The following is a 26561-nucleotide window of genomic DNA, read 5'->3' as shown; positions in this document are numbered from 1 at the left end:
TGGTCCTATCCCCCAGCCTTCCATCAGGAAGAGGAGCCCGGTGTGAATCAGAGGGATGCGGGAGCTCGGCGCTGTGAGCAGACACAAAGGGCTCACGGAGCGTGCACGATGGCCTCATGCAAGCACAGAGCAATCGTTTGTTAGGAAGGTGCCAAGTGTGAAAACGTAACCGATGCTGGGTCACTGGGTCAGTGGGGAGCCTCCGCTTGTTTATTTTTGGATTCGCCATCCCAGCAGGATCCCGCTGAACTGAGATTCTCACAGGAGCCATTCCCAACCTAAAGCCTGTCCCAAGCCACCAATTTAACGAGTGCCAGGGTTGTCATGCACAGCAAAGACGTGGCTGAAGTGGAAGAAAAGAGGTGCAGTGCTCTCAGATGAAGATGTGTGGGCAGCAGGCCCGTCACAGCAACAGTGTTGAGTGCTCCAGAGACTGATATGCCCTGTTAATTCAATTAATTACTTCTTCAGCTTGGTTGAGAGATCAGCCTGTGAAGTATAAATATCTCAAGCCAAACAATTTTTTCCTTGTTTGCTATGGGTAAAGTGTTCTACACATGGCTGTCTGTCAAGTGTTCAGCTGCAGCACCTGCATTTTGATGTTCCCAGGTGATTTTCTCCAGGCTTCACAGGACAGCTATCCTATATTTCACTTCCCCTTGGGTCAGTAAATGAAATATTTTCCTTGCATACTTGTGTTATGTTTAGTTTGGGATATATTTATGACTGGGTACAAGTCCAGCTGCTATTTAGAGACTGTGATAAAGCTGGAAAACAGTATGGCAGTGTGTTGGTCCAAGCATCCCTTGCAATGCTTTGCCCCTGGCCAGTCCTCCTGCAGCTCCACGCATCAGGAACATTCTCCATCCCATTTGCATGCAGGGGAGGCTTTGAACAGCCTGAATTTCCCCCTTGGCTGAAGGCCCTGTACAAGATCCACACACTGTTTAGGTTCTTTATGCATTAGCTTTTACCAGAATAGTTAAATAATTAAGACAGTCCACTGGCCAATACACTGATAAATGAATTACTCAGGCTTCCATTGGCTGCTATTTATGTGACCATGTGAGTTGTTGTTTGCAAGTATTTAAACAGATCCAGCTACAAGTGGGACTGGTGGAGTCATGGAGGGATGGTACTTTTTGGGAGAGTTGGGTTTTGGCCTGGTGGGGAACCCCGAGGTCTCTCCCTGAGGAGGAGTTTGTGGTTCAGGGGTTGGGGTTGTATTTGCCTGAGCCTGAGACAAAACCAACAAACAGCTCTTAGGACACCTGCTTGACCTGTACTGCTTTGATTTAAGGAAATTAAACTCTACCCCATAGAGAAAGAGCTGAAATCCTGCTGCTTTTGGGAATGTTATTTCAATGTACTTGTTCAGTGAGTTGGCCTGGTAGTTTACAATTCAGAAACCCTGGAGCACTTGTGAATTGTGAGGGAAGTACACTATTCATTATCTGCTGTCAGGCATTCATCATGCCAGCGTAAGCTTCAATCCTCTCATCAGGATGCAGAACATTACTTATGACCAGTCACAGGCCATGAATAATGGCTTAACGAAATGAACAGTTCTCCAGCAATTCAAATCCAGGTTTGTTAATCAAAACTATTCAGAGCCAGATTCTGGCACCCCCTCAGACACTCTGAATAACACCTACCCCCAGTGCACCCTCTTTGGTTTTAATTGTATTTATAGTTTAGCAATTTTATTTATTTTTTTTACATCTGGCTGACCTCACCCAACAGGCTCATGGAAAGAGCTGAAGTTTGCCTGCACCAAAAGAAGTAGTTCTTGTCTCATTTTGCCTTAGCACTTGCTGTAGAAAACCACTTTGGCAGTGATGACAAATCTGCATGTCTTTTCCAGATGGGATTTCCATGCTGGTCAGCAGCTAAGCACTGCCTAAAGCTAAGCACTGACTTAAACATGTCTTTTATTCTTTATGTGGGGAAAATAAGTCGAGTGACATATTCTTTATGGGACCTCATGCACAGCAGTAAAATGGCAAGGCCATATTCATCCATGAGTAGGATTAGGCCCTGTTCTGATTGGTCTTTCACACCAACAGCAGTTCCCTCTTGTATATTGCCAAACACACTTCAGGCTGCTGGAAAGTGGAATATAGCACTCTGTTTGCAACCCAGTCCCCAAGTATTCCTCTACAAATGTTCAAAGCAGCTGGCAGCTCAAACTCTCTTCCCCAGTTGTAGGAGGCGTCTTAATTTTTTTGGTGTTCTGAGCTATGCCAAGGAAGCTGGTACTTCATTTCCAGAACCAGGGATTGATTAGGTTGGAACATTTTTTACATGGGCAGATAGTGATGGGGCAAGGGGAAGTGGTTTTAAACTCAAAGAGAACATGTTTAGATTAAGTATTAGGAAGAAATTCTTCCCTTTGAGGATGGTGAGGCCCTGGCACAGGTTGCCCAGAGAAGTTGTGGATTCCGCATCACAGGAAGTATTTGAGGCCAGGTTGGACTGGTCTCGTGGAAGGTGTCCCTGCCCATGGCAAGGGGTTGGAATGAGATGGTCTTTAAGATCCTTTCCCACCCAAACCATTCTCTGATTCTGTAACTCAATGAGTTCATTAATGAAGAGCTTTCTGGGCAGTTGATGTAAGGTAAAGCCATGGAAATATTCAACTGAGTCTTGTATCTCTGATAATCTCTTGGCACTGTAAATCACAGCTTTGACTGTCATTGCACATATCAAGTTAAGACCCCCAGGTGTGGTTCCCCAGTGCTGTTTTGGGGTATGGGACAACCAGCAGATGTGGAGGTGTAATGATATGTTCAGGATCCTCAATGCATTCCAACTCCTCTAATAGGAATAGTTTCTTGGGATGAAACTCCCCATGAGACTCTCAGGGATGTAGTTACCAACTTCCATTGTGGTCAGACTCCTCTATGTGTTTGAACAGAGCTCTTTATTATATTTTACATATTCATTTTTTAAATGGTTTTCAGGGCATAATCTTCCATAACCAGTTCTTCTTCCTTAGGATCATATTTTGGGAAACAGCCCCAGCAGTTTCACCCCTGGAACGTATCTCCCCATGTGATTAAAATGTTGGTCCCTTTGTGTGGGTGAATCAGGGTTCAAAACGAGGAAGAAAATACCCTCTGGATCCATGTCAGAGGATCTCTCTATCAGCAACGTCTGGTGCAGGGGAGGCAGGGCTTGCTCTGGGTATTTTTTCCACCAGATTACATTTTGATGCACTAGCTGCAAGGAGTGGGAAGGGAAGGAGCAGGCAAAAGAGAGAGAAAAAAAGAAAAGGCTTTCATCCAGAGAAAAACCAGGAGTGCTTATCTCTCCCTCCTCTGCCTTGCATTCACTGGCGTCAGCTCTTCATCATCTCTTTCTTCCCTCAGGGGTATAAATGTTGGCATCTGTGGGGGAATAACCCAATACAGGGCTTTGTCTCCTATTGGAAGTTTTTCAGTGAATTTTCATTTTGGCCATTTCTTTTCTTCAGGCATTGTATGTTCTTTATTTGAGAAAACAGAGGAAAAATGCAACCCAAACAACATTTCAGTTTCTCCGGCAAAGTTTCTATTTTGATTTATTGAAAACTTGTCCAACCAGTTATTTATATTTTATCTGTGAAAGACTCAAAAAATTTTCAACCGAAACAGATATTTCCATGGAAACGTCCATCTTTGATGAGATGTCGTTCCTCAGATGTTTCAGCTGAAGAATTTTGTCAGTTCAGGCAGAAAAAAAAAAGAGTGGGGGACAGAACAAAGACCAAGCTCCCAGGAAAACATGCAATGCTTCAAGTTAATGGGCTAAAATGTCAGCTGGTAAACTGCCATAAAGCCAGAGAAGTCAACCAGTCGACCCGAGTCAATGGAGCTATGCTAATTTACACAGAGGATCTGGCCTTAGATTTTAATAGAACCAGCCTAGCAAGCTGTTTCTCTGCTTACCCATCCTCCTCCCTTTTTAATAAGCTCTCAGTCATACTTGGCCTATCCTTTAATAATTCACCCTTCTCTTTTCATGATCCCTCTTTCCTCTCTGGAGATAATGGGATGGGATTTTCTGCTCGCAGCCCTCACAGAAATATTGTAGACAGGTTAAACTCAGCACAGCTGGCTACTGCCTTCTAAATATCCCTCGTGCCTCTTCCTGGGCTCTGATATCCATCTTCTCTTTGGTCTTTACTTAGCCAGTGCCAACAGACTTCAGTGCAATTTGCCATATATTACGAGGCAGTGCGTTGTGCTGTAATCTATAGATCCCGGGATATTGAAGTATTAAGCTCACAGAGCAATCAATTACTTTAATGGGAGTTGTGTGCGTCTGGCCACGATTCTGGAAAACAGATCTATGAGATAGCTCCAGGACACAATCCAGCCTCTGGACCAAGAGGCTCCTCTACTACTGCAGAAGTTTTTCTAGCTTGAGGCCAAACACAATTGGCAAGATGCACGTTATGGGGTTTTTTTTGTTGTTGTTCTGTGTAACTACAGTATGAAAGTGTGTAACTGCTAAGACCTATGTAACTGCACTAAATAAATACTGGATGATAACCAGTTACTCAGTTGCAAGTTTCTTACCCTGTTCCCTTAAATTTTTAAAGACCCACCAGACTACTTTTCTTAATCTAATTCTAGTTTCTTGGTGACCATGTTGTTCCCTCTTTACTGCTTTAGTTAAACACAACAGAGAAGTGTTGATGCAGAAACACTCCCTTGCAGACCTTAAAAGGCTCGAGCATCTTGGAAGATCCTCATTGAAAAAGGAATGACATCTGATTGTCTCCCATGGAAGTAAATAGCTCTGAGTCCCCAGAGAATGTGAGCCCTTATTTTAAGTGAAATATTTCAAATTCTTCAGTTATTTGTACCTGCTCTTGTTCACACGGAGGAGTGAAGATACCATGCAGGGTCCTGTGTTGATTTTTCAGACACCCAGAGCATGGAGCAGACCTTTTGCACACCTTTTCCCAGAGTAACTGAGATGATGTTTGATTGTTCCAGGTACAGAACTGGTAACTCTGTCTTCCAGAGAAATAAAAAGTAATGTGTGAGAATGGTTCCCTTACTGAAGCCCTGTGGACTTTGCATTGATTAAATCAGAGTTTTGGAACGACAGAAGTGTGGTTGATGTAATTTGAATTTCAGCTCAGCATTTTGATTGGCATTTTTGTGTAATGACTTTTCCTTATTTGTTGAGTTTAATTGATGGTTGTTGCATTTATTCCTAAAGAACGTTGCTTTAATTAAAAAAAAAATCTCTGCTCTACGGAAATTAATATTCCCCATCTATATGGCACAAAAGGGTGTGTGGCGAACATAGAGAATAATTAGTAGCTGTAGGAGGAGAACTTATGAGAAGATGATTATGAATATGTAATAGAGGAAATAGACTACAAGGAAATTAAACCAATAAATTTATGAGTGAATAATTGACCTCTGAGTAAATACGAGCATTTTCTCAACAGCCACTTGATGTGTTGTTAACTACTCAGTGTGTCAGAATATTAACCACCCTTTTAACCAACCAGTTCCTTGCTGTTGGCAACAACTCTCTGTGTGGAGTTGCCTTCCTGCCTTGCAGGGTGATTGCTTGCTGCATGCACGGTGCCATAAACACACGTGGTGCCAAAGATTTTGGGTAGGTGGGAGAAAGGTCATGATCTGTTACACACGTGTAAATCTACCCTTAGCCAAAGGAAATGTTTGCAGGGAATAATTAAATCTGCTGCAAAATTATGCTGTTCAAATTGAGAGCAAAATTTTATCAACTGCCACCAAATGAAGTCAGGTCTTTCCACTGTTAGGGCATCGGCCCAAAGCAGAGATTTTCAGAATTGATGATGAAGTTTCTAAAGTTGATTTTCAAAATTTTCAAGATTTCCATTTTCCCTTAGATGTGGTGACAAATTAGGAATTGTGACTTCAAAGAGTGTAGTCTAGAGATGTCATCTTGTTCCCAAGGAAGTCCCAATATTCTCCAAGTGAGAGGCCTGAGTGACAGATGTGAGCAGATGCATTAGCCAGAAAAATGGACCTGATGATGTTTGTGTTTAAGACAACATTCCCAAGAAACACAGAGCATCTATGAGTAAGGGCTAGGCCTTAAAACTGAGTTGTGAGATGTAGTAAGTGGTGTCACCACTCCCTGAAGAAAGACTAGCTTTGAAGATCCTGAAATCATAATGATAAAAGATAAGATGGTGGCATTTGTTTGTTGAGGAACTTTTGTATTAGAATGGTCCCTGGAGAATGAGGTATAATGGATGTATATTGAGGATAAAGACTGTTTCCATTCCAGAGAGACAAGCTATTCCACCTGGTTAGAGACCAAATAAATTGTGAAATTGCTGCCAGTTTTACACCAAATAAATTGAAGACAAAGATGTGATATCAGTAGAGCTTTGCATTTCCTCCTCCTTCTCATTAGCTGGTTAGTGCGCCAAACATTTTTTGTGTCCTAGAATAGAGGGCAAGTAGTTATCTACAAAATTTAATGATCAACTACAATATGTGACTGATTGAATCAAAAGGGTAGTGTGAAAGATGAGGTTCACTTGCTGGCCTTGGCCTCTTTGTTTGGCAAAGAGAGATAAGAAGACAAAGCTCAGTTTTATCAGAAGTTAACAAATTACGAAGTAGAGGAAAATCTCAAATCAGCTCTTTATTTTCTGTGATCCAAGTAATTAATGGACTGTGTTTGGATGTGGTAAAAGACCAAACATAATACAATTGTTATCACCCCATTCATCTTTGCTGGAATGTGGAGTGGTGCTGGGAGGTGCTGTCTATATCAGGGAAGAACCAGGCAGAGCCTTTGAGCTGGAAGGGAGGTGGACACTGAGTTCTTTCTCCTGCTTGGAAAGTCTCATCTCCAAAGATGTAGTCTACATGAGCCCATACTCAGAGTCCCAAATCTCACCCTCTTCTGTCTTGCTGAAAGTTAGCAAGTTTGAGGAGTTCAGTTTATGAGCTGTAAGAATGAAATAAGAAGCTATTCCCAGAGGAAAGAGGTGGATATGCTCCTCTTCAGCACAGCCTTCATCAGCAGCAAACACACCTCTTTCTGGAGAAAGGAGAACAACTCATAAAATAGTAGTAAGTAATCCAGGAGAAAAAGAGATCCACTAGGATTTTCCATTATATACTGATGGGAAGGTTTTAAAGTATACATCTACAATAGTGGAATAGTTTTGTGCCCCTAGAATTTGCTTTCTATTGTTAGAATTATCCCTGGCACAACTTTTGGCCCAGACCACTTAAAACTGTCCCAAGCAGTCTCCAGATGGTGTTTGGAAATTCACATGGTTGAGGGACCTTTCCCATAGGCAGTCTGGATGGGGTCACCCTTTTCTGCAGGCTGGAGAGCTCTGACACAGCTGGACTGTGGCAGTTGGCTTCTGGACCATAAAATGTCCCCTGGTCGAAGTCAGTCCACTCCAAGAGGAAGCCAAAACAGACATTCAGATCCTTCCTCAGTTTCCTCTTCAGCTGAGAACAGCTGGGGTAAGATGGGAAAGGGAGAGGGAAGGTGGGAGAGTTCTTACACAAATCATCCACGTTAAAAATTACAAGACTGTTTGGAAGACCTGCCACAACCTGAGTTGAAGTTTAGTACTTTCTGGAGCATTCTGCTTTTTTTAGAGTGTTTGTGGAAAATACAATGATGAAGAGTTGGGATATAGGAATTGAGGGTATATTTTGAGGCTCTGTGGTTGTGCCCTGTTTCAAAACAAACAAACAGCAGCAAAGGCTTAAAGGTCAAGTTCAAGCTGGGGGCTAAGAGTGAGATGCAAAAGGAGGGAGCAGCAGTGCCAGGAAAACATGCTTATGCACCTCTTCTAACAGGTAAACACATATTGATCTGGCTAGATAAACAAGCTCTGTAGAGATGAGAACGGGGTTCTGCAGAACTAGAAATCTGATACTGGATGAATTTGATTCTGAAGCTCCTGAGAAGGGACTTCTGCCAAGGTGAATCTGGCTGTATGGGCAGGGAAAGTTAGAAACTAGGTGGGTACAGAAATCAAAAGATGCAATGAGATTATCCATAGGAAGATACTGGAAGAAGTACAGGTTAGCCTTTTTGAACCAAGATTAACGATTTCTAAGTTGTTAGATACTGTCTTAAATGTTCTGCATCCTAAAGCAGTGTTAAACATAGTGGGCCCATTTCATTTTTACTGACACAAGTGAGAAATAAACCTCTCCACTCACTTGAGCTTCTGCTGCATGCAAGATCAAAATCAGAGCCAGAGGCATTTGGAGTCTGAAAGAAATGTTTTTTGTTTTTGATGTCTATTTTTGCTGCCTCTATTTAGAGCAAACATAGCCAGGGCTGCAAGTGAATACAGTATCTCTGAAGAGGTGAGTTATTCCCAGCCAATCTGTAGTGGCAGAATGTGGTACCTTATGGGTTTGAAATAGACCATCCTCATTAACTACATGTTGGGCCAAACCCCGTTAATTTCTACAGCCCCTCAGGGCTGAATTTAGCCCATTAGAACAAAGTGATAATATCATTGGAAGCTATTTTTGTGCCCTGTGCTGCAAGTTGGGTACTATGATACAGCATAAACCAGCTAAAGCCAAGATGTTTTAGGCTTTGGGGCATTAAATAGTTTCTTAGTATTTATCCATGCTTTTCTCAAGGGTTCTGAACAGTACTAATTAGTGTACATAAATGATGGCTGAAATTCAGGGAGAATCTCAGCAGCAGGTGTGTTGGGGGTACTTGTGGTGTCTTCAGAGCCAGGTCCTAAAGGGCTCTGAATTGAGCTGTGTGATGTGGGGCAGTGATCTGTGGGGCTTTATGAGTCGTGGCTGTAGAAGGCCAGTGATATGGAGTGAAGCAAAACTAGGCAGGGCTCCAGGCAAGATTCCTACTAAAGTCACTATCATGGACCACCTAAAGGCTGTCAGATTGTGTGTTGACCCTGTTTTAAATTAGAACAGGAGAAATTTAAATAAGATAATAGGAAGAAATTCTTCACTGTGAGGATGGTGAGGTACTGGCACAGAGAATTTGTGAATTCCTCCATCCCAGGAAGTGTTTTATGCCAGGTTGGAAGGGTCTTTGAGCAATCTGGCCTAATGGAAGTTGTCCCTGCCCGTGGCAGGGATGTTGGAATTAAATGGTCATTAAGGTCCCTTCTAGCCCAAACTGTTCTGTGATCCTAAAACAGATGGCCAGACTCCTTCCCAGAAGGGGCACAAGCAGTTGACAAACCTGGTCTCTGTGCTACTTCTCAAGCCCTACCCTCAATCTGTCATTCCATTGGCCACTTGTGGCTTTTGACCATCTTAAATCCCTGCTACACCTCTCGTGAGCTCAGGAGAACCATTCACTGCGGGGGATTAGCAACACAAACAGTACTCATCAAACTTGCCCCAAAGGTCCCTCAGTGTTCCCAGCTCACTGTCCCTTCCTCCTGCAGAGGTGGAGCAGGTGAAGGCGACATGTGACAGTTTGTTGTTACCTGATGCTCTTCCCCTGTGTCGTTATCCCCGTGGCAACACGCCCCGAGCCGGCTTTGCACCTGCTGGATAATTGCACTCTCGGCTCGCTTCAAGATCGGGCATGTGAGGCTTCAGCCAGGCTGGGAACAGCTCCACTGGAGCAAAAAATCCGGTTAAAGGGAGAAGCAGAGCGGGCGCTGAGCTGCTGAGTCATTCCCCAAGCCCTCCTCGGGTAGCCTGACACCAGCGCGGAGGATCAAAGGTGAGGTGACCTTGTGCATCGGAGGTGAGGCAAAGTCCTCCTCGGGCTGGAATGTGCATTAGCTCTGGAATGCAGACAGGCAAACACTGCCACTGTTAGCGGCTTAAGGCAGGGGTCTAAGATCGTCTGTCTGAGGGGAAAAAGCTCCACATGTGTCCAAAGCCCAGGGAAGTCGGTGGAAATACTCCCATCAACTGTGACTCAGGTGCTCAGAGAGAATATTCTTGGATCTGTTCTTCTAACCAGAGCTGTGGTTAGCCTGGGTGATGCTTCCTTTTGGTCCACTCTGTTTTGAAGCTGGGTGAAGCTCTTGGAAAGCCTCAAAACCTCCCTTTAATTTGCTAAATAGGAAACTTTAATCTCATCCTGTAATTCCACAGTCCTCATTATGATCTCCAAAGAAACATTAAAATGGATTGTGTTTCAAAGATTATTGTTTCTCATCCCATCTCCAGCCCACTCTGTTTATTTCAGTGGACTAAATATCAAGGTTGTTGTTTCTGGGTGTGAATCCCTGGTTCTGCCCTTGCTGATTTCTATACCCTCTTCTGGCCTTAGTAATTAAACCAAGCAAGCTTTTGGCTACTTTTAGAGGATTTTCTGGCAAGGCCTGTTTCTCTGCCTTTTCACCTGGATCCAAAGCAACAAAGAGCCCAGTGCTGTTTGCCACCTCTTCTCCATTTCTCTGAAAGGTGTAGGACAGAGAACACAAAGGCATTGGCCAAGATGAAAGAAGGGCTCCTGTTGTCTGGTTAGATCCCTTGTTTAGTTTTGGGCTCACAGGTGCTGCTACATGGTAAGCAAGATTCATCTCTCCTAACTTCAGACATCTGCAACGTGGACATTTACTTTTGAATAGTCATCCTGGAATACTCCCTTTACAGTCCAGCAATGTACCTCATCCTAAAATAGACATTTGCAACACTTGTACTATTGGCTTATGCCCTAAAAACCCCTGGTTGTCTTCCTGGACTCTAGTGGGGTCTATCAAATAAGCTCAGAGAAAGACATCTACAGCTGAGGTATTCACATTTGGTCAGAGAGCCTCAGGTTCAGAGTGTAGTTTTTACTGGATCTCAGATTTTAAAACAAACATCTGTTCAGTCTATTTTCCCTTCAGTAAGTCACCTTTGGAGATGGATTTGGCCCCTTTCGAAGATGTGATGTATATTCAGTTCCTAAAAGTCTGCAAATATGGCCCTTTGCAGAAGTCATGCTTTTGCAGGTTTCCTGCCTTGGGACATACCTGTCTTTCCAACCATCCTCTAGGATGTATTTTTAACAGAATATAAATGGGAGGGTTTTTCTTCTTTCCATCATTTCTTGGGGTACCACCACTGACCAGTACATCCATGAACCAAGAAGCCACCAGGGCAGATGGACTTCCACAGTCCCTCAAGGTACCCTCTAAGAGGAACTTTTGACCAGGGCATGTAGTGTTAGGACAAGAGGGAATAAGCCTAAATGGGCAGAAGTCAAGTTTAAATGAGATATTAGGAAGAAATTCTTCCCTGTGAAGGTGGGGAGGCCCTGGCACAGGTTGGCCAGAGGAGCTGTGGGTGACCCTGGATCCCTGGAAGTGCCCAAGGCCAGGCTGGACAGGGCTTAGAGCAACCTGGGATAGTGGAAGGTGTCCCTGCCCATGGCAGGGGGTGGAATGAGATAATCTTTAAGGACCCTTCCAACCCAAACAATTTCATGTTTCTGTGATGTCCCCATGAGTGAATGTACTTTCAGAACAGGAGGGCAGCATCTGGATCATGCCTCATAACACACTGTGGGATCCTTGGGATGAAAGAAGCTGCATAAACATAAACTATCTCCATTGATTATAAATGACAAGGAAAGGGAAATGTGTGATTTAAAGCAGTGCCAGCTCTGGTTTTGCAGCAGATAAGCAGTGATGGGGCTGTTGGTCAAACAGTGCTGCTCACTCTTCTCTGCTCATGTTCAGATGAAATGCAGGGGAAGGATACTCTTTCTATCAATGCCACAGAGATCTGAGTGTTCCTGTATGTCTTTCCTACAGAGATAAAGACATGGACACTGCTGACATGTTACATTCCCCTTATCTGGGGTGATTGTGCAATCCCACTGGTGTAAATCTACTGCTTCCTAGCATGATGCAAGCAAGCTCTGCCTCTGCAAAGATTGGGAGCAGCTTGGCATGGCCCTGCCCCCCACAAAGCAAGAGGTGTGACTTGTCAGCAGGAAAATCATGGAAGCAATTCTGCAGGAGGTGACAAAAAGTTGGAAGTTAATGCAGGACTTTCCAGGAAAGCCCCATGCAGTCTCCACAGCAATTCCTCCTCTCGCCCTGTGTCTTATGTAAGGTAACAAGAGACTGACTTGCTCAGCTGGGCAACCTCCCGAAATTCTGGGCAGGGCTGTCACGCTGCAGGCTGCTGCTACATGATCCATCTTGGGAAATAGAGGTCCATCAGGAGCACTTCCAAATGGTGTGTTTCCAGGTCCTCCTGACTTGGGAACTTTGGGAATGATTTTTTACCTCAACCTCAATGATTTTTCATGCAACTTCAGGGGAATAAGTCAGTGACCCAGTGCTGCTTTGGATGTCCCATGTTAGCAGGGACACGAGGCTGGCAGGTTCAGGATGGAACCTGTGTGATACTTGTGTCCTTCTAGAAGCAACCAGAAGCCAGATGAGATACATGAGACATCCCAAAGGGCTTGAAATGCCTGTTTTTAGGCAGCTGCCTTCCTTCCTGCACAGCTACACCCTCTGTCTCTACCAGAGCTGGGCTGTTTTTGCAGCAGTGACAGAAGTTCTTTCAAGGTGGGGTTTAGCCAAACTGTTTTAGACACCTACTTTAGTGAGTTGCTCCCTAAACACCACAGGCTGTCATAACTAGGCTCCTGTGACTGTGAAGGGAACTCAAATTTAGACATTTACATGCAATCAGCCAAACTCCGTCCCAGATCTGGTCTGTCTCACACTGACATTAACTTAATACCAAGAAAACAGCAATCTACAGACCTGATTTTGCTTGTAATTACAGGAGTGTTGATGAGATTAGATACAGAACCGCCACTTGGCAGTTGTCCCCCAAAGTAAGCTCTGACAGATCTTCATTATGGCAATGTTTTCGTGGCTCCTTTTGTAAAAACAAGAGTTTCAGTTAAGAGTTATTTGTTTGGATTCAAGCCAATTGTGAGCGGCTTCAGTTTTAACAGGGTGTCCCACGATGCTTTCAATTACAACGAGGTGAGTAAGAGATGTTTTGGTTTGCTAGCGATGCTGAAAGATAATTGCACACGTCTATATTGTTCCTGATCTAATAAAAAGTTTCACTCCATCCCAGAGAAAACATTTCAGTTCGACTCTTTAAGGGTTTTTCACGTTAAGAAGAAAAACAGAGCGAAAGGAAATCTCTGAACAAAGACACATTTCATAGTGAAATCCATCTCAAGCAACTTATGTTTTTTAACTCTAAAATGAATTCACTTGGCAAAACTGACAGAAATTCACAGTGTTGCTGCTTTCTTTCACCAGAAAAAAAAAAGCATTTATCCCACCCAAAACACGCCCACACTGTTGCAGCTGCAGTGCTCTAAAATCCACAGGGCTTTGGACCCTTGCTGGCAGGGCTGGGGACACTGGGGTGATCCCTGCAGGTTTTTGACAGCAGGCTGACAAAGGGCCCTTGGATGCCTTCTCTCCATGATACTTCCACAAGGTAAATGTTCCTGGTATTATTTGCAACACAGTCATATGTCACAGCAAATGCCAGGTACAATAAGACCCAGACAGCAAAACAGATGAGGGAATTCCTGGCATTAGTTCTGGAGCAGTTTGGGACTGGAACAAGTGAAAAAAATACAATTTTTCATAAAGGGAAGTTTCCTGTAAGTAAAAGAAAATCTCCCCCATTTCTCCCCTCCCTTCTTTCTCCAGATTTTTCACCAGGGAGAATCCGACTGCTCCAAGTGAGTTGAACCAGAATTTCATTTTGCTGAACTGGCCTGATTTGGGATGCAAACCACCTCTGAAAGGCTGAAATTTCCCATGGGAGTGGAAATTTTCTGAATTTTGCTCATCTCTGGTTACTGCTTGCACAGAAATGGCCTAAAGCAAACAAACAGCCCTCTCCTGGAGCAGCCAGCAGAGCAGCCTGGTAAGTAGGTTAATTTGGTTGGGGTTCCCGGGTGGCAGCTCCTCGTCCTCTCTCCTTCCCGGGGAAACCTGTGCAGTGATCAGCTCTGCAGACAGGGCAGTGACAAGCCTCCCTTCAAGGCAAAAATAAACTTCTACATTTATAAGCTCAGAGATCCTTCCCTACAGGAGTCATTCCCACCCCAGGGCAGGCTGGTGTGGCCTGACACAGCTCTGCTGGCCTCAACAGAGCACCCCAGGTAAAGGATCACCTCATTCTAGATGTGAAAATATTCCATTTTAGAACAAAGCCAAGTCATCAAAGGATTTTTTTTGGTAGGCTCTACAAAGCAGCTCATAGCCCAGATGGGAATTCATAGCTGTGGTTGGTTGCTGAGAGCCTGCCAGCTGGTGATGCATCCCTGTTGGTGAGGTATCAGCATATTATTGGTGAGGATCAGCAAACGTGCCAAGGCTGGGAGCCTGGGGGGATGAGAGATGGACATGTGTGAGAGGCTCTGGATGGAGACAGCTGTTTCCTTCTCGCTGCCTCTGCCTCCACAACATGACTGCAAGGAGATACCATCCACCAGAGCTGCTGAGAGGCTGGGGCAGGGCAGCTGTGGGGCAGCTGATGGGGAGAGCTGGACCCCAGGTGCAGTGCTGGAAGGTTTCTATCCATATCCACAGGGCATGGGATGTAGGGGCAAGTGATTGCCCCTCCCTGCAGCAAAGACAGATATGCTCTCTGAGCACTGCACTGTGGTCCTGAAGTGTTCATGGCCTGCCATGCCAACCTTCAGCCTTCCTGTAGCCCTTACTTCACTTCTCATCTGGGGAGAGACAAGTGCCCTGCAAACAATTAACACTCAAAATCCCCCAGTGAACTAGGGAAGAATTATTTCCTCATTTTTACCTGTCTGGAAAATGACACAGAAATTAATTGTCTTCTTCAAGGTCACTCAAAGAGTCAGTGGAAGATTTGAAAATGGGACCCAGGAGTCCTGACTGCTGATCTTTTCTAACCACTAGATACCTACCTTCAATTGCTAGAGAACCTGCTCTTAGGCTTTACAATTTTGATTAAAGATTAAAAAAAAAACATTGAAGCTTTAAAGGAAAAATAATTCACTACAACTTTACCAAGTGATGTGTGACTGGGCACAGCCCCTCTGGGAACACAACACTGTTTAAGAGGAGCTGCTCAGCTCGATGCTCTGCATACACATGAGGTCCCAGGCTCGATGCCAACAGACACAGGCACAGGTCTGGCTCCTGCCACCACAGGCAGCTCAGGTGGCTGCCAGGGCTCTGCTTGCCCACATCCAGAAAATGAGGTCCTGAACTGAAGCAGCAGCAAGCTGTGGGTCTACACCTCATGCTGGGCTTTGGTTGTGTTATTGTGTTCAAAAGCAATTTAGCTGCTAAAGAGGAGCAACCAGGGCTTTGAGAGTAAAACATGGAGTTCAGTGGGTGCATCTCCTGCTCTGAGTGCAGAAGCAGAGCAGTGAGTTGGCTCCTGGCTTAAAATCGTCCTGTGAGGGCAGAAAGCACCTTCCACCAGGCTCCTCATCCCCTTCCCTGGGCTCCCACCCCATGGCCCTGTGCTCCCTCAGTGCTCAGCGACCCAATTCTGATGTCACCTCATTTCTTCTCCCACCAGTGCCCAGAGACCCCTCCCAGCACCCCCACAGCTCTGTCCTTGAGGCAGCCCAGCCCCACAGGTGCCCCATAGCAAGGATAATGAGGGGAGCAACCAGCCCCTTCATTTGCTCTTGCCTTCTCTGACCTCGCTGGAATCACCACCTCCAAGCCCTCCATCACCATCACCATAACCTATCCCAACAACTGGCCCAGCAGCCTGACTCACTGTTACCCTCTAGTGCTGGACCAGCTGGGAGACAGGCATCTCCCTGGAGAGCTCAGTGCTCCAGGCAGCACTGGGTTGTCCTCTTCACTCCCAGACACCCAAAATTCAAGTCCTTGCCCCAGTGACTCATTGTAAAGTGCTGACTTTCATCCCTTGCATGGTTTGCTGAGCCACTTTCTCTGCTCTTACATCCCAGACAGGCAGATTTGTCACCCAGCTGTTGGTAGCTTGGACAAGCCCTTTGGTTCACTTGATTGTGTGAAGCCTGCTGTAGGTTTTGTTCTTCCTTCCTTTTTATTTAGGGATCTCTCTGTCATCTCGGGTTTTGTTCTTCAGACCTCATTTGCTGTGGTTTAGTGGAGGGACCAGTAGCAGGCTTGCCCACGGAGAGGCTGACGGTGAAACGCCTGCCAGGAACAATTAGGGAAAACTTGTTCTGTTGGAAACTCCTATTTTTATAGGGAAAGCAGAGTTTGCTCCCAGTCTGCACCAGTAAGAGCTCAGACTCAGGAAGATGGTGAAAACATTAAAGCCCTCTTGATTTTTCCCAGCAGTTTCTGAGAATATTGACATTGGATTTCAAGGAACCAGGATTTTCTCTCTCTCTTGGGCAAGGAGGGGTTGAACATCTTTAGAGCAGCCTTTGTGGACAGGGCTGAAGACAGCTAGGATCTGGCCAGGGTGGAGTGAGGGGCTCAAAAGGGGGATGGCTTTCCTGGGGAGAGTGGAGAAAAAGAATCCCTTGCAGCAACAGCAGTTCTAACCCTCCTCCCTCTCTGCTTTCAGGGGAGGAGGGTTAGCATTTTTCCCCAGCAGGATTTGTCAGTGTTGGGCACCCAAATGAGAAGCCTTCTTGCCCTAACCAGGCCACAGCCCTGAATGCCAATGATTCACCACTGGAAATACTGGTAAAGCTACTTTCCTTTTCACGGTTTTCCGTTTCTTTTCTTTCTTAATGAGCGCCGCCAATTCCTTATTTCACACATGCCAACATGGATTATAACTTGCTCCTCTGAAAAGGGGCCAACAGCCACATTGGCCACGGGCTTGACGCTGTGTAATCAAGAGCTTTCTCTGGCTCCTGACACAGTTGGACCTGTTTTGCTGATAAGCTGAGCTTGTTTATGGCCATGCATGAAACGCAGCTTGTGGTTTTCTGTCCTAGTGCATCTTGTTTGACTCTATTTTAACTTCACTGAGTGTTCCCGTTGATAGAATAAACATTGGTATTCATATAAATCCTTTACCCTTTGAGATCCTGTGATAAAGCACAGGAAAAGTGTCTTGCCTGCACTAATGAACTGAGCAAAGCAAACAGCCTGGACAATAGGTAAGGATCATTTGGAAATTTTATGGCCAGAAACAAAGTCTTTGAGTCTGAACATTTGTGTGCACACACCACAAAAACTCACACCTGTATTTATGCAATGTATCCTGCAATGCATTCTTGAGTAATGCGTGTGTTCCTGGAAAACATACACTTGTCTAAATGGAGGTGTATGGGGTTTTTTTGGGATGCTGTGAGAATCTGAGGCATTCACACAAATCTGGCAGGAAATGTGTACAGGCCCCCTCCCTCTTGGAGCAGCTGCTGAAAGCTGGGCAAGATAGCCCCAAGACCCTCCAGAGGTGTGAGACAGTGATGTGTTGTCAGCAGAGCTGAGCTCCCTGCATGGTATGAAGGGGAGAGTTCAGAGATGGAGGCACAGCTGGATTACAGTGTCTGCAGGATGGTGTCCAATGAGCAGTGGGTGCCTGTCCATCCTGCCCATGGGCCCCAGGGAGTGATTCCTTTGGCCAGAAGAACAGCGCTGTTGGCTGCAGTAGGAGGGACTCAGGTTTCTGAGCACTGGCATCTTTTAATTTGCGATATGCTCCAGCCTGTCCCAGCCAGCACATGCCACGGATTCCTCTGGCATCTGCAGTGGCAGACTTGACAAAGGACTTAAAGGAGGCCCAAGTCTGGATGACATCAAATTCCAGAGAGATGAAAGTCTCCATAGGTGCTTTATCACATCAGCTGGCAGATACGTGTGCAGATACCCAACATATCTAAAAAGCACTGGGCACTCGGTTTGGAAACAGAGCTGAGCATCAAAATTGGAGTTCATCTCTCCCAACTACACATTTCTAATATAATTATACCTAATGTAGCTCTCCCAGCTCCTTTTACCATAGGTGGTAGGAAATGTGCACTCCAAGGGCATGATTCATCTGCACACTTTTAGAAATGTCCTCTAGAGAGATAAGAATAACCCTTTGGTTCTCCTGAGCACCTTGACTAGAACTCTCTAGGGTCTAAATGTGCACATCAAGACAGAGTTAGTGTTGGCTTTTCCCTGTGGATACAGGCATTAATCAGAAGAATTGCATCTTCAGGACATAGATAGTCCACCAATTCCTTTGATAGATATTCTCTGTGACTGGTAATTATCTCATCTGAATTTGCCTGGCTCAGTTTATGTCCTGCTTCTCTTCTGCAGATTGAAGGATCCTTCAGCACTGCAATGAGTCACATATTCTGATCTTCCCATTGATAAAATGAAGAGCTGGAGCTGCTCAAGGCTTTGACAGATTGCTCAAAATCCTTGAGAACTGAGATAAGATATGGTTGAGCACATTGTTTCCATCAATGAGGACAAATGGAGCAAATTATTAAGTAATTCCATGTTATGAGATAACTGCCTTAATAGCATGATCATGGTACAGCCATCTATGACAAATCAGAGCAAAGCTACGTGCAAGCTGCTTGTGGATGGGAGAGTTTGACAGTATATGGGAGTGTGTGTGCCCAAAGAGAGTCAGAAGGACCAGAAAGACGGGGTAGAATATCCACTGGATGTGGTCACAGGAATGCTGGTAGGATTTGCTGAGAACATGGAGAGAAGGGGCACAATAATTCATTTTATTTTCACATCTTGAGTTATCTGGAAAACAGATTAGAGCTGTGAATTTAGAAACAGCCTTCAGTTCTTTCTCATCATTTCTAGAGGAAGAAAAGGATTGCTCTGCAGAGGTCTTGATCCTACTGTAAATTCGCCTGGTGGAACATGGAGTTGCTGTGCCTCAGTTTCTCCCTCTGCACAGTGGAGCTGTAGGATGCTACTGAGCATCTCTTCAGTTGTGGGGGTCTACCTGGTCTAACTCAGACCTCTGATGGTGTAAATCAATTCCAGTGGTACCCACTGACAGGGATTCTGGCCTGCAGCTTGCAAAGCAGCCAGACATTCCCATGCAACATGAATCCCACCCCTGGGGCAAAACCCACTCCCAAATCTGTGAGCAGGAGAGGGACTTCCTTCCTGGAAACATCACAGTGTTACCCTGGAGGGTGGGAAAGAAAAGAAGACCACATACTGCCCTGTTTCTGGGCAGAGTTTAGTTGAATTTTAAACAGCCTCATTCTAACCTCCCCCCATGACAGCAAATGTCACTTGCAAAGTGTGTAATTTGTGCCTGCAGCTTCGTGTCACTTGGGTCACACACAGACGTGTGCTCCCTTCTCTGGGCTGGCAGGATGGAGGTTTGGAAGCATCCCACTGAGGCACCCACAGATCCAGGGCCTCTCCATGGCTAGGGTGGGATTATGGGGTTTGGGGAGGTCTGAATGTCCCCACTGCACCCACAGTGAGCCCAAACATCCCCACTGTACCCACAGTGACCTCTGTGCATGCACGGCTCAGGGCACTGCTGGCACCAAGTGTCTGCATCATCCATATCACCAGCTGTGGGGGCCTGTGAGCCTGCAGGGTCTGCTGGGGGAGAGATTTCCTGCTTTTCTTGGGCAGATATCCCTTCCTTTGGCCTTGGGCTCCTGTTCTCCCTGGCTGACAGACCGTTCCTCCCTCCCTCGGCGTTGGCAGCACAGACGGTGCACGCAGCAGCCTCTTTCCCAGCCTGGCCTTGCAACCATCCCTTCTCTGACTAGAAAGATGACACTGCTGGTTGTTCTGCCTCCTACCAACCCCACCTGTGCTGGGAGGGAGCTGTGAGACCCGTGGGAAGCCCTTGGCATCTCACGTTGTGGCCTATTACAATGGGGGACCCTTTGCAGTTCTTCAAAGCTACTCTGACAGTGCTGGGGTGGGCAGCTGTGCTGCTCACTGTGCTGCAAACTCCTGGGCATGCCCTGGTTAGCCTCAGCATTAGGCAAGTGCTTCTTCTGTTGGAATTATTTAAATATCAAAGAAAAGCCCCAGTCCTCAACTGTTTGGTCTTTTCTCACAGTGAAACCTCAGCAGGGTTGAATAACTCCATGGCTCCGTCCAACTAAAAGAGTGTTAAACAAGTGTTTCATCATTTTGGGAAGTGAAACTTGAGCTTCTGAAGTGAACCAGCCCAGCAGATGCCTTCTGAAGCCTGTTTGTAACTTAAGCAGGCACATGGCTCTGCTGGAGGTCAGGGAGACGTCTGTGAGTGTGCCCTGATGAATGAGAGTCAGGAGCCACTGGTGGGTGATCCTGTGAGGCAACTCAGTTGCTGACTGAATTTCAAAGACAACATGAATGAAAGGCTCTGTGGCAGTCTCTAGAAACTCCTGCCTGGGCTAAGGCCCCATTTACCAACCAAGAATAATGAAATTGTACACCTTTTAGAAGGCACTTCAATATCTGCTTGTGCTAAGTATTTTAGGAAAGCCAAATACTGCTACTATAATTTATTCCAACATCAGAAATGTGTCCACACCTCATAGCCAATGGATGTCACCACAGAGCCCTGACAATTCCATCAGCTAAATGATGGAGTGTCCATGGAGTAAAGAGGAGTTTCCATGCCTCCCTAGCTGTGCAGTGTGAATCTGAGTGAGTCTGAGTGACTCACTCAAAGCTACCCAGCAATACATGGATGAGCCAGGACTGATTTCAGTGCCACAGCCCTTGAGGCTGTGCCTGCACTGATCATCAGGTTAGCAGAGCAAAGCAACCCTTGCAGAGAAGGTCCTGTCTTGTCTCCATGCAGAACTGTGGTCATGCTGGGCAGTGAGCCTGTGGCCAGTGAGTTTCCTTCATAACAATATTTTATTCTTTTTTCAGCCCAGTCTAAGCTTTTGCATCCCTGCTGGAACCCAACCCATGTATGTAAATACCTGTGACAGAGAGAAAAGTTTCCTCTAAAATATTTTCAGGATCTAAAATATTTTTATAGGTTCTTCTACACCCTCTTCTTTAAGGTGAAGTGTACACTTTGAACTTCCATGGGGAAAGGAACAAAACATTTCCGTTTAAAAGCCTGGAACCGGGTGAGGGACACTGGGCTTGCCCAGCTCCACCGTGTGTGAACAGGAAAAGAGCCGGGTCCTCATCAGATCTAATGCCTGTCCTTAATTAGACAGGCTTTAATCTGTGGTGATTAAGTAAATGAGAGCTCAGTGGGAAGAGGGAAGGTGCTCGGCCCGTGGTGAGTCACATCCCTGGTGGTGCCAGCCCCAGGGCAGGAGGAGCAGCGGATGCTCCTGCCCTGCCTGCAGTCCTCAGGCAGCACCAGGCTGAGCTGACAGAGCAGGCTGGAAAAGCTTGTCTTGTTGGGCTTTGGTCAGACATTAAGAGAGGGCTTCAATTTTTCAGGCACGTCAACCTCGTGTGTTCCATGATGGGCAATGAAAAAGAGTTTTGTGTCCCAGGGCTGAGCTCTGCTGGCCCATCATGGAACTCAGGTCCACCAAACCTTGCCAATCCCCTGATGGATCTGCTCCTGCTCCCACTGGAAACATTTGACACCAAATCAGCTGAGGTAAAATCTAGATCTGTAGAGGGAAACCAAGGTGGGTTTTTTTTTTTTTTTTTGTTTGAGGAAGTATTTTTCCTAATGATAGTTTTTTTCAAGCACTTTGCATTTTGTTATTGCATTGTTGAACCCCTTTTTAGAAACCAATGAATTAAGGAGGGACCCTCTTTGCAAGGCTTTTTCTCTTTTCCACTCTGTGCTGTAGATCTGCTTTTCAGTGGGTGCCACTCATAAATAAATCCTCCCTTTGTCATCTCCTCCTTTAAGCCAACCCAAGGGACCTACATAGCACTTTAGCAAACCATTATTAAAGTCATGGCAAATACAAACCCTTGATGGAGAGCTGTGGTGTAGGAACAGATTGCCCAATTTTCTTAGAGCAATGGAGATGTGCGTGTCATTAATAAAACATCTTGTTGTATGGTTTTTAATTATTTTTCCCATCTCAGTGGAGATCGTTACCTCTGCTCACATGAAAGAGCAGATAACTTGATGAAGGTTCTTGTAATAAGCATTGTTGGAGCCATCATCTGCCAGAGCATCTTGGTAATTAATGGTTTGTTTAAATTCCAGTGCATAATTGCCTTTGCGTTCTTGACTGTGGCTGTTGCTTGGATCCTAATGGGACATCTGTAGGGAAAACAGGAGGGCAGTGGGGGTTTAATTAATTACAAGTGCTCATCAGCTAGGTGAGCTTCAGCAGTGTCACATCCCAGAGGTGACACCTGGAGAGCAGCTGCCATCGCTCAAGGAAACAGAACCTCTGCTGGGAATCTGGGCTGGGATCTCCCAGCAATTCAAAGTGCCTTGGATTTGGGGATAAGACTAAACACCTCCTGAGCTAAGATCAATGGTATTTTTTTTTTTTTCTAGTGGCTTCTCCAAACACTAAACACCATCCTGTGAGACAGCACAAGCTACCTGTACAGGCAGGACCAGGAGATCTGATTCTACTAAATATCTTCTGGACCAGCTGGCATCTTGCTCCATTAGCCCACAGTCCAGCTAGTACTGGGCCCCAAACCCCTGCCCTCACTGGGCTCTTTCTCCTCTACAGAACAACATGAGAAGACCTTTGTCCTGTGTCCTTCCTGTAGCCCTGCAAATTATTTGCACCCTGTTTCACCTGATTTTATTGTGAGACCTGAATTACCTGGTCTTGAGTTCTCCACTCCCAGCTCTGATGCTTGGTGAAGTAAATAAGTGCAGACATAAAAAAGGACTTTGAGCCTTGTAAATATGGAAGAGATTTTGAAAACATGATCCATGCACAGCTTGAAATTCCTGGAACATCCTGGAAAAGAAGCATCCTGCTAAAACAAACAAACAAACAAAAAAATGGCAGTGACATACATCTCAGGAGATGCAAATCCTGAGGAGAGGAAAGGGACCAAGGGGTCTGCTCACACTGCTTTGAGGCCAAAGAGTCATGGCATTAGCTGTGTCGGGACTGTCACTTTGCAGCCAGCAAAGCATTTAGTCCAATTGCAACTTGACAAATCCTGAAGTGCAAAGCTAATTTCAGTAAATGCCAATTGCTAGATGGGTGCACATCCTCACTGAAGAGGTTAACACTGTTAGCTGAGCAATAAAAGCATCGCTGGAGACCTCACCCTCTCTGTGCCTAGAGAGTAAACAGTGAGAAATTCCTCCTTGGAAGGTTGTCAGTGCCACAGGAGACAATGGCTAGAGCTGGGATCTCAAACAGTAAATAGAGTTTTTTTATACCTCGATGACTTAATGACCCATAAGAGCTTTCATGGTGCTCTGCTGTCACCAGTTCTCATGCTTTAGGACAGAAAGAATCCTGGTGTCAGGAAGGGATCTCTCCTCCACTGCCACAGGACCCCATAGGTGACCAAGGAGAAGGTGCCTCCTGTAAAACTCCCCTCTGAGACACCCACTACCAATTCCTGCCGGGTATTTAATTTCTCAGCCAAAATGTTGAGTAGCTGCTAATTCCAAGATGACAAGTGAGCAGCTCAGAATTGTATTGTTGATTATTTTTGGGAAGCCCCCTGTTACTGTGGTGACAGCCACAGTAGTGGTGAAGGAGTGAGTTTGCTATCTTAAATACCTTTGTGGGCACTTCTGTGTGTGAAAACGTGCTGTGTTCCCAGCTCCCCTGGCATCCAGCTGTGGCCCTGAGCCAGTGGAGCAGCACAAAATGATTCCAAGTGATGACTGGGAAGAGGGTGAGCATCACCAATGGTGACTGTGAGTGAGCACCTCACCTCACAGGGTAGAGGTGTACAAAATATCCAGCATGTCAGAAATGCTTCCTGGGGATGTTCCCAGGGAAATTGAAGCTCTGGATATGTTGGGATGGTGAGAACTCAAAGAGGTTCTCTCTTCCCAAGGTCTTGTCCTTTGAGAGATCATCAAGCAAGAATCCCTTTGTGAGTTACCATGGGGGAGTCAGCTTGCAGAATAAGGCCTAAATTTAGCTGCTTTTGAGTCACAGAATCCTTAGAACAATTTAGGTTTGGAGGAACCTTAAAGATCATGTAATTTCAAACCCCCTGCCATGGACAGGGACATCTTCCAGCAGACCAGGTTGCTCAGAGCCCCATCCAGCCTGGCCTTGGACACTTCCAGGGATGGCAAGGAGCAGCAGCATCTCTCCCCCTCTCAGGCTTCTCTCCTGTGTTAACTGTCATCCTCCTCCTGTTTCTGCAAACACTGTAATTCGAAAATAGAAAAAGGAGAAGAATGAAACAAAACAACTGCTTAAAAAGCCCTGTTAAAAAAAAAAAAAAAAAAAAAAAAAAAAAAAAAAAAAAAAAAAAAAAAAAAAAAAGGGAACCTAAGATATAATTATGTCTCTTGGATGATATTTTCCTCTGGAAAAATACTAAACATGTTCATGTGATGTTCTGGTGTACAAGTATCTGCAGCACGTCTCCCTCTTGCTCTCTCCTCTTCCTCCCTCTCTCTTGCTCTGTGTTCCAGGAGCTGCCAGCACGTTCTGCAGACAGATCCAGAGAGCTCAGATGTGAACCCACAGCCCTGCTGGCCTCAGATTTAGGGATCACTCCACAAACATCACTCCACGAAACCCACGCAACGTGCTCACAGCATTTTTTAAAAAATACATTTTGAACCCTCTTTTCACCCTAATTTCTGGCTCATTTCTGAGAAGCTTTGATGGAACAGAGGCACTAAAGGTGTTGAGCCATCCCTGACCTGTTTCTCCTGAAGGTGGACAAGCCCCAAGAGCTCACAGAGCAAGGCAAGAGCATTTCTTTCCGGGATGATGATGCGAGCCCAGGGGTTGGATTTGGGGGACAGAGCACCATGGTTTAAGCCAGGTCTAAGTGAATCAGACACCAGAAGCTTCTCTAGCTCGGTGGCACAGGAGCAGACAAACAATCCCCCCCGGCTACCCTCGCTCCTGCTCTCATTCCCTGCCTGGACCAAGCCCGCTGCTAATTGTGCTGCCAAAGTCCTGCGGAGGCTTCTCCTACCACACTCCTGGGGTTAAAGGATCCAGGGCTTCATTTATTCACTGTTCTCAGACCCGAGACCTGCGCTTTCCCTTTCACTTCTCCCCCGAGAGAGGTTTGCAGCAGCTGAAATTCAAACCCGGCAGCAAATGACCATGTTCTGCACTAATTTAACACGAAGCTTCGGGTACTTAAACATTTCTCCAGCTTTTGAGCACAAAAGTGGCCTTTTTTATCCCCTTTGCCACCATCCCCTCTGTTATTCAAACCCCATTCTGAAAAAAATTGAGGAATGAGCCATGTTGCTTGTTCCTTCCTGGCACATTTCATATTTGAGGAGCAGTTTTTCCACCATGCTGCAGAAAAAGACACCTCTGGACACAGCCCTTAGCAGCCTCCTGAGAACCCAAGCTGGATTTAAGGCTGGTGAGAAAACCTGAAAGGAGATTTGTGTCCCAAAAAACCAGTTTAGGCCTGGAATATTTGCAAATCTCAGTTCTGGGGGGCTGATCATGGCTCTGGTGCTGCTCTGTGGGGTGAAACCTCAGCACAGGAGGCTGGAGTCCTCCACAGGGTTGGATGACCCCATAAGGATGCAGCCTTTGTATAAAGCTCTTTTTATCTGTTAAAAACTGAAGCCTCCCATCTGTCACAACACTTCTGAGGCATCATTTTCTTTTAGGTAACTCTTAACCTGTCAGAAAAAGTGATGGAGAAAGGAGCAGACCTTTCCCCAAATAGGGTGTTGCTCAGTGAAAAGTCAGAGCCAAAAAAAAGCACCAGAGATGCCAATAAAAAATAGGAAAAGAAATGTTTTCATCTTTTTAAAAGTACATATTTTTTTTACCTGTTATTTTGAAAAAGGTGCTTAAAATCAACCAAAGGCTCTTCCTTCCAGCTGCAAAGGTGTCGTCCTAAATTAAAGCTCCCATGAAAATTCAAGCCGCCTTGTCCTCACCGGGGTTTTAAATTGAATTAGTCAACTGAATTAGGAATGCTCTTTGCTTTTCTGTGTTTGGTAGTGGCTGATAAGCCTGCAGCCACAGAGAAGCCTGGGTTTGATTCCAGCTGCTGCATTCCTGTGTGTGGAATTGGTTAACCATGTGCAGGAGAGCCCTTCCGAGCCAGGCCCATATTTCCTCCATAAATGATACTTGTGACAAATACCTGGTGTCATTGATATTCCATTAGTTTCCTTCAGTGAAAGATCAGACAGCTTTAAAAAGCCAATAAATTCCCACAGATTGTCTCTGAAAGGGAGAGAAAAAAGATTCCTTGGCAGGCCACACACCATTAAGCCCGAGCAGTGAGCAGTGTTTTATGGCCAGCAGGGCTGAGGTCACTACTTTTGGATGGGTGCAATTAAGATTCACTGAAGCTACCAAAACCTCACTATTCTTCAGGTGCTGGGGCAAAGACACCTTGTTCAGACAGCAGCAGCTTCAGCTTGGAGGAGGGATGTTCTGCACTGCTGCAGCTCCAGGCTCTGCTGGCCCTGGGAGCACCTCCCAGTGCTTAGAGGTGCAAACCAGCACAGATCCACAGATCTCACTTTTTTTTTTTTTTTTTTTTTAGGTTTTTGAAGATCCAGGGAAATGTCTTTGAAGCCAGAGATTCTGTTTGCCTTGCAGACTAGAGGCCATTTTTAAAAGGGGTTTTGGAGTGTTGTTAAAACTCTGCAGCTGACAATGTGCCCACCTTGTGG

The 26561-nt window shown here is 45.5% G+C and overlaps 2 long non-coding RNA genes across 8 annotated transcripts in view; both read left to right on the top strand.

The window, feature by feature from the left end:
- Positions 1-26561, top strand: part of LOC310907600 — a 544908-nt gene that overhangs the window by 104021 nt on the left and 414326 nt on the right. The window lies entirely within an intron of this gene.
- On the top strand, positions 6762-18494 carry LOC310909709. Of its 7 annotated transcripts, none has more exons than XR_014590154.1 (7): positions 6762-7079; positions 9419-9702; positions 13619-13838; positions 14006-14076; positions 14157-14266; positions 16473-16594; positions 18170-18494. It is a non-coding gene; the product is annotated as an uncharacterized lncRNA (long non-coding RNA). The 7 variants fall into 7 exon arrangements; XR_014590155.1 differs by lacking the exon at positions 6762-7079 and adding an exon at positions 7374-7487; XR_014590156.1 differs by lacking the exon at positions 6762-7079 and adding an exon at positions 7776-7829.

The sequence above is a fragment of the Zosterops lateralis genome (assembly GCF_965231275.1).
Source record: "Zosterops lateralis genome assembly, chromosome: 1".
Taxonomy (NCBI): domain Eukaryota; kingdom Metazoa; phylum Chordata; class Aves; order Passeriformes; family Zosteropidae; genus Zosterops; species Zosterops lateralis.
This window is presented reverse-complemented; position numbering and strand designations above follow the sequence as displayed.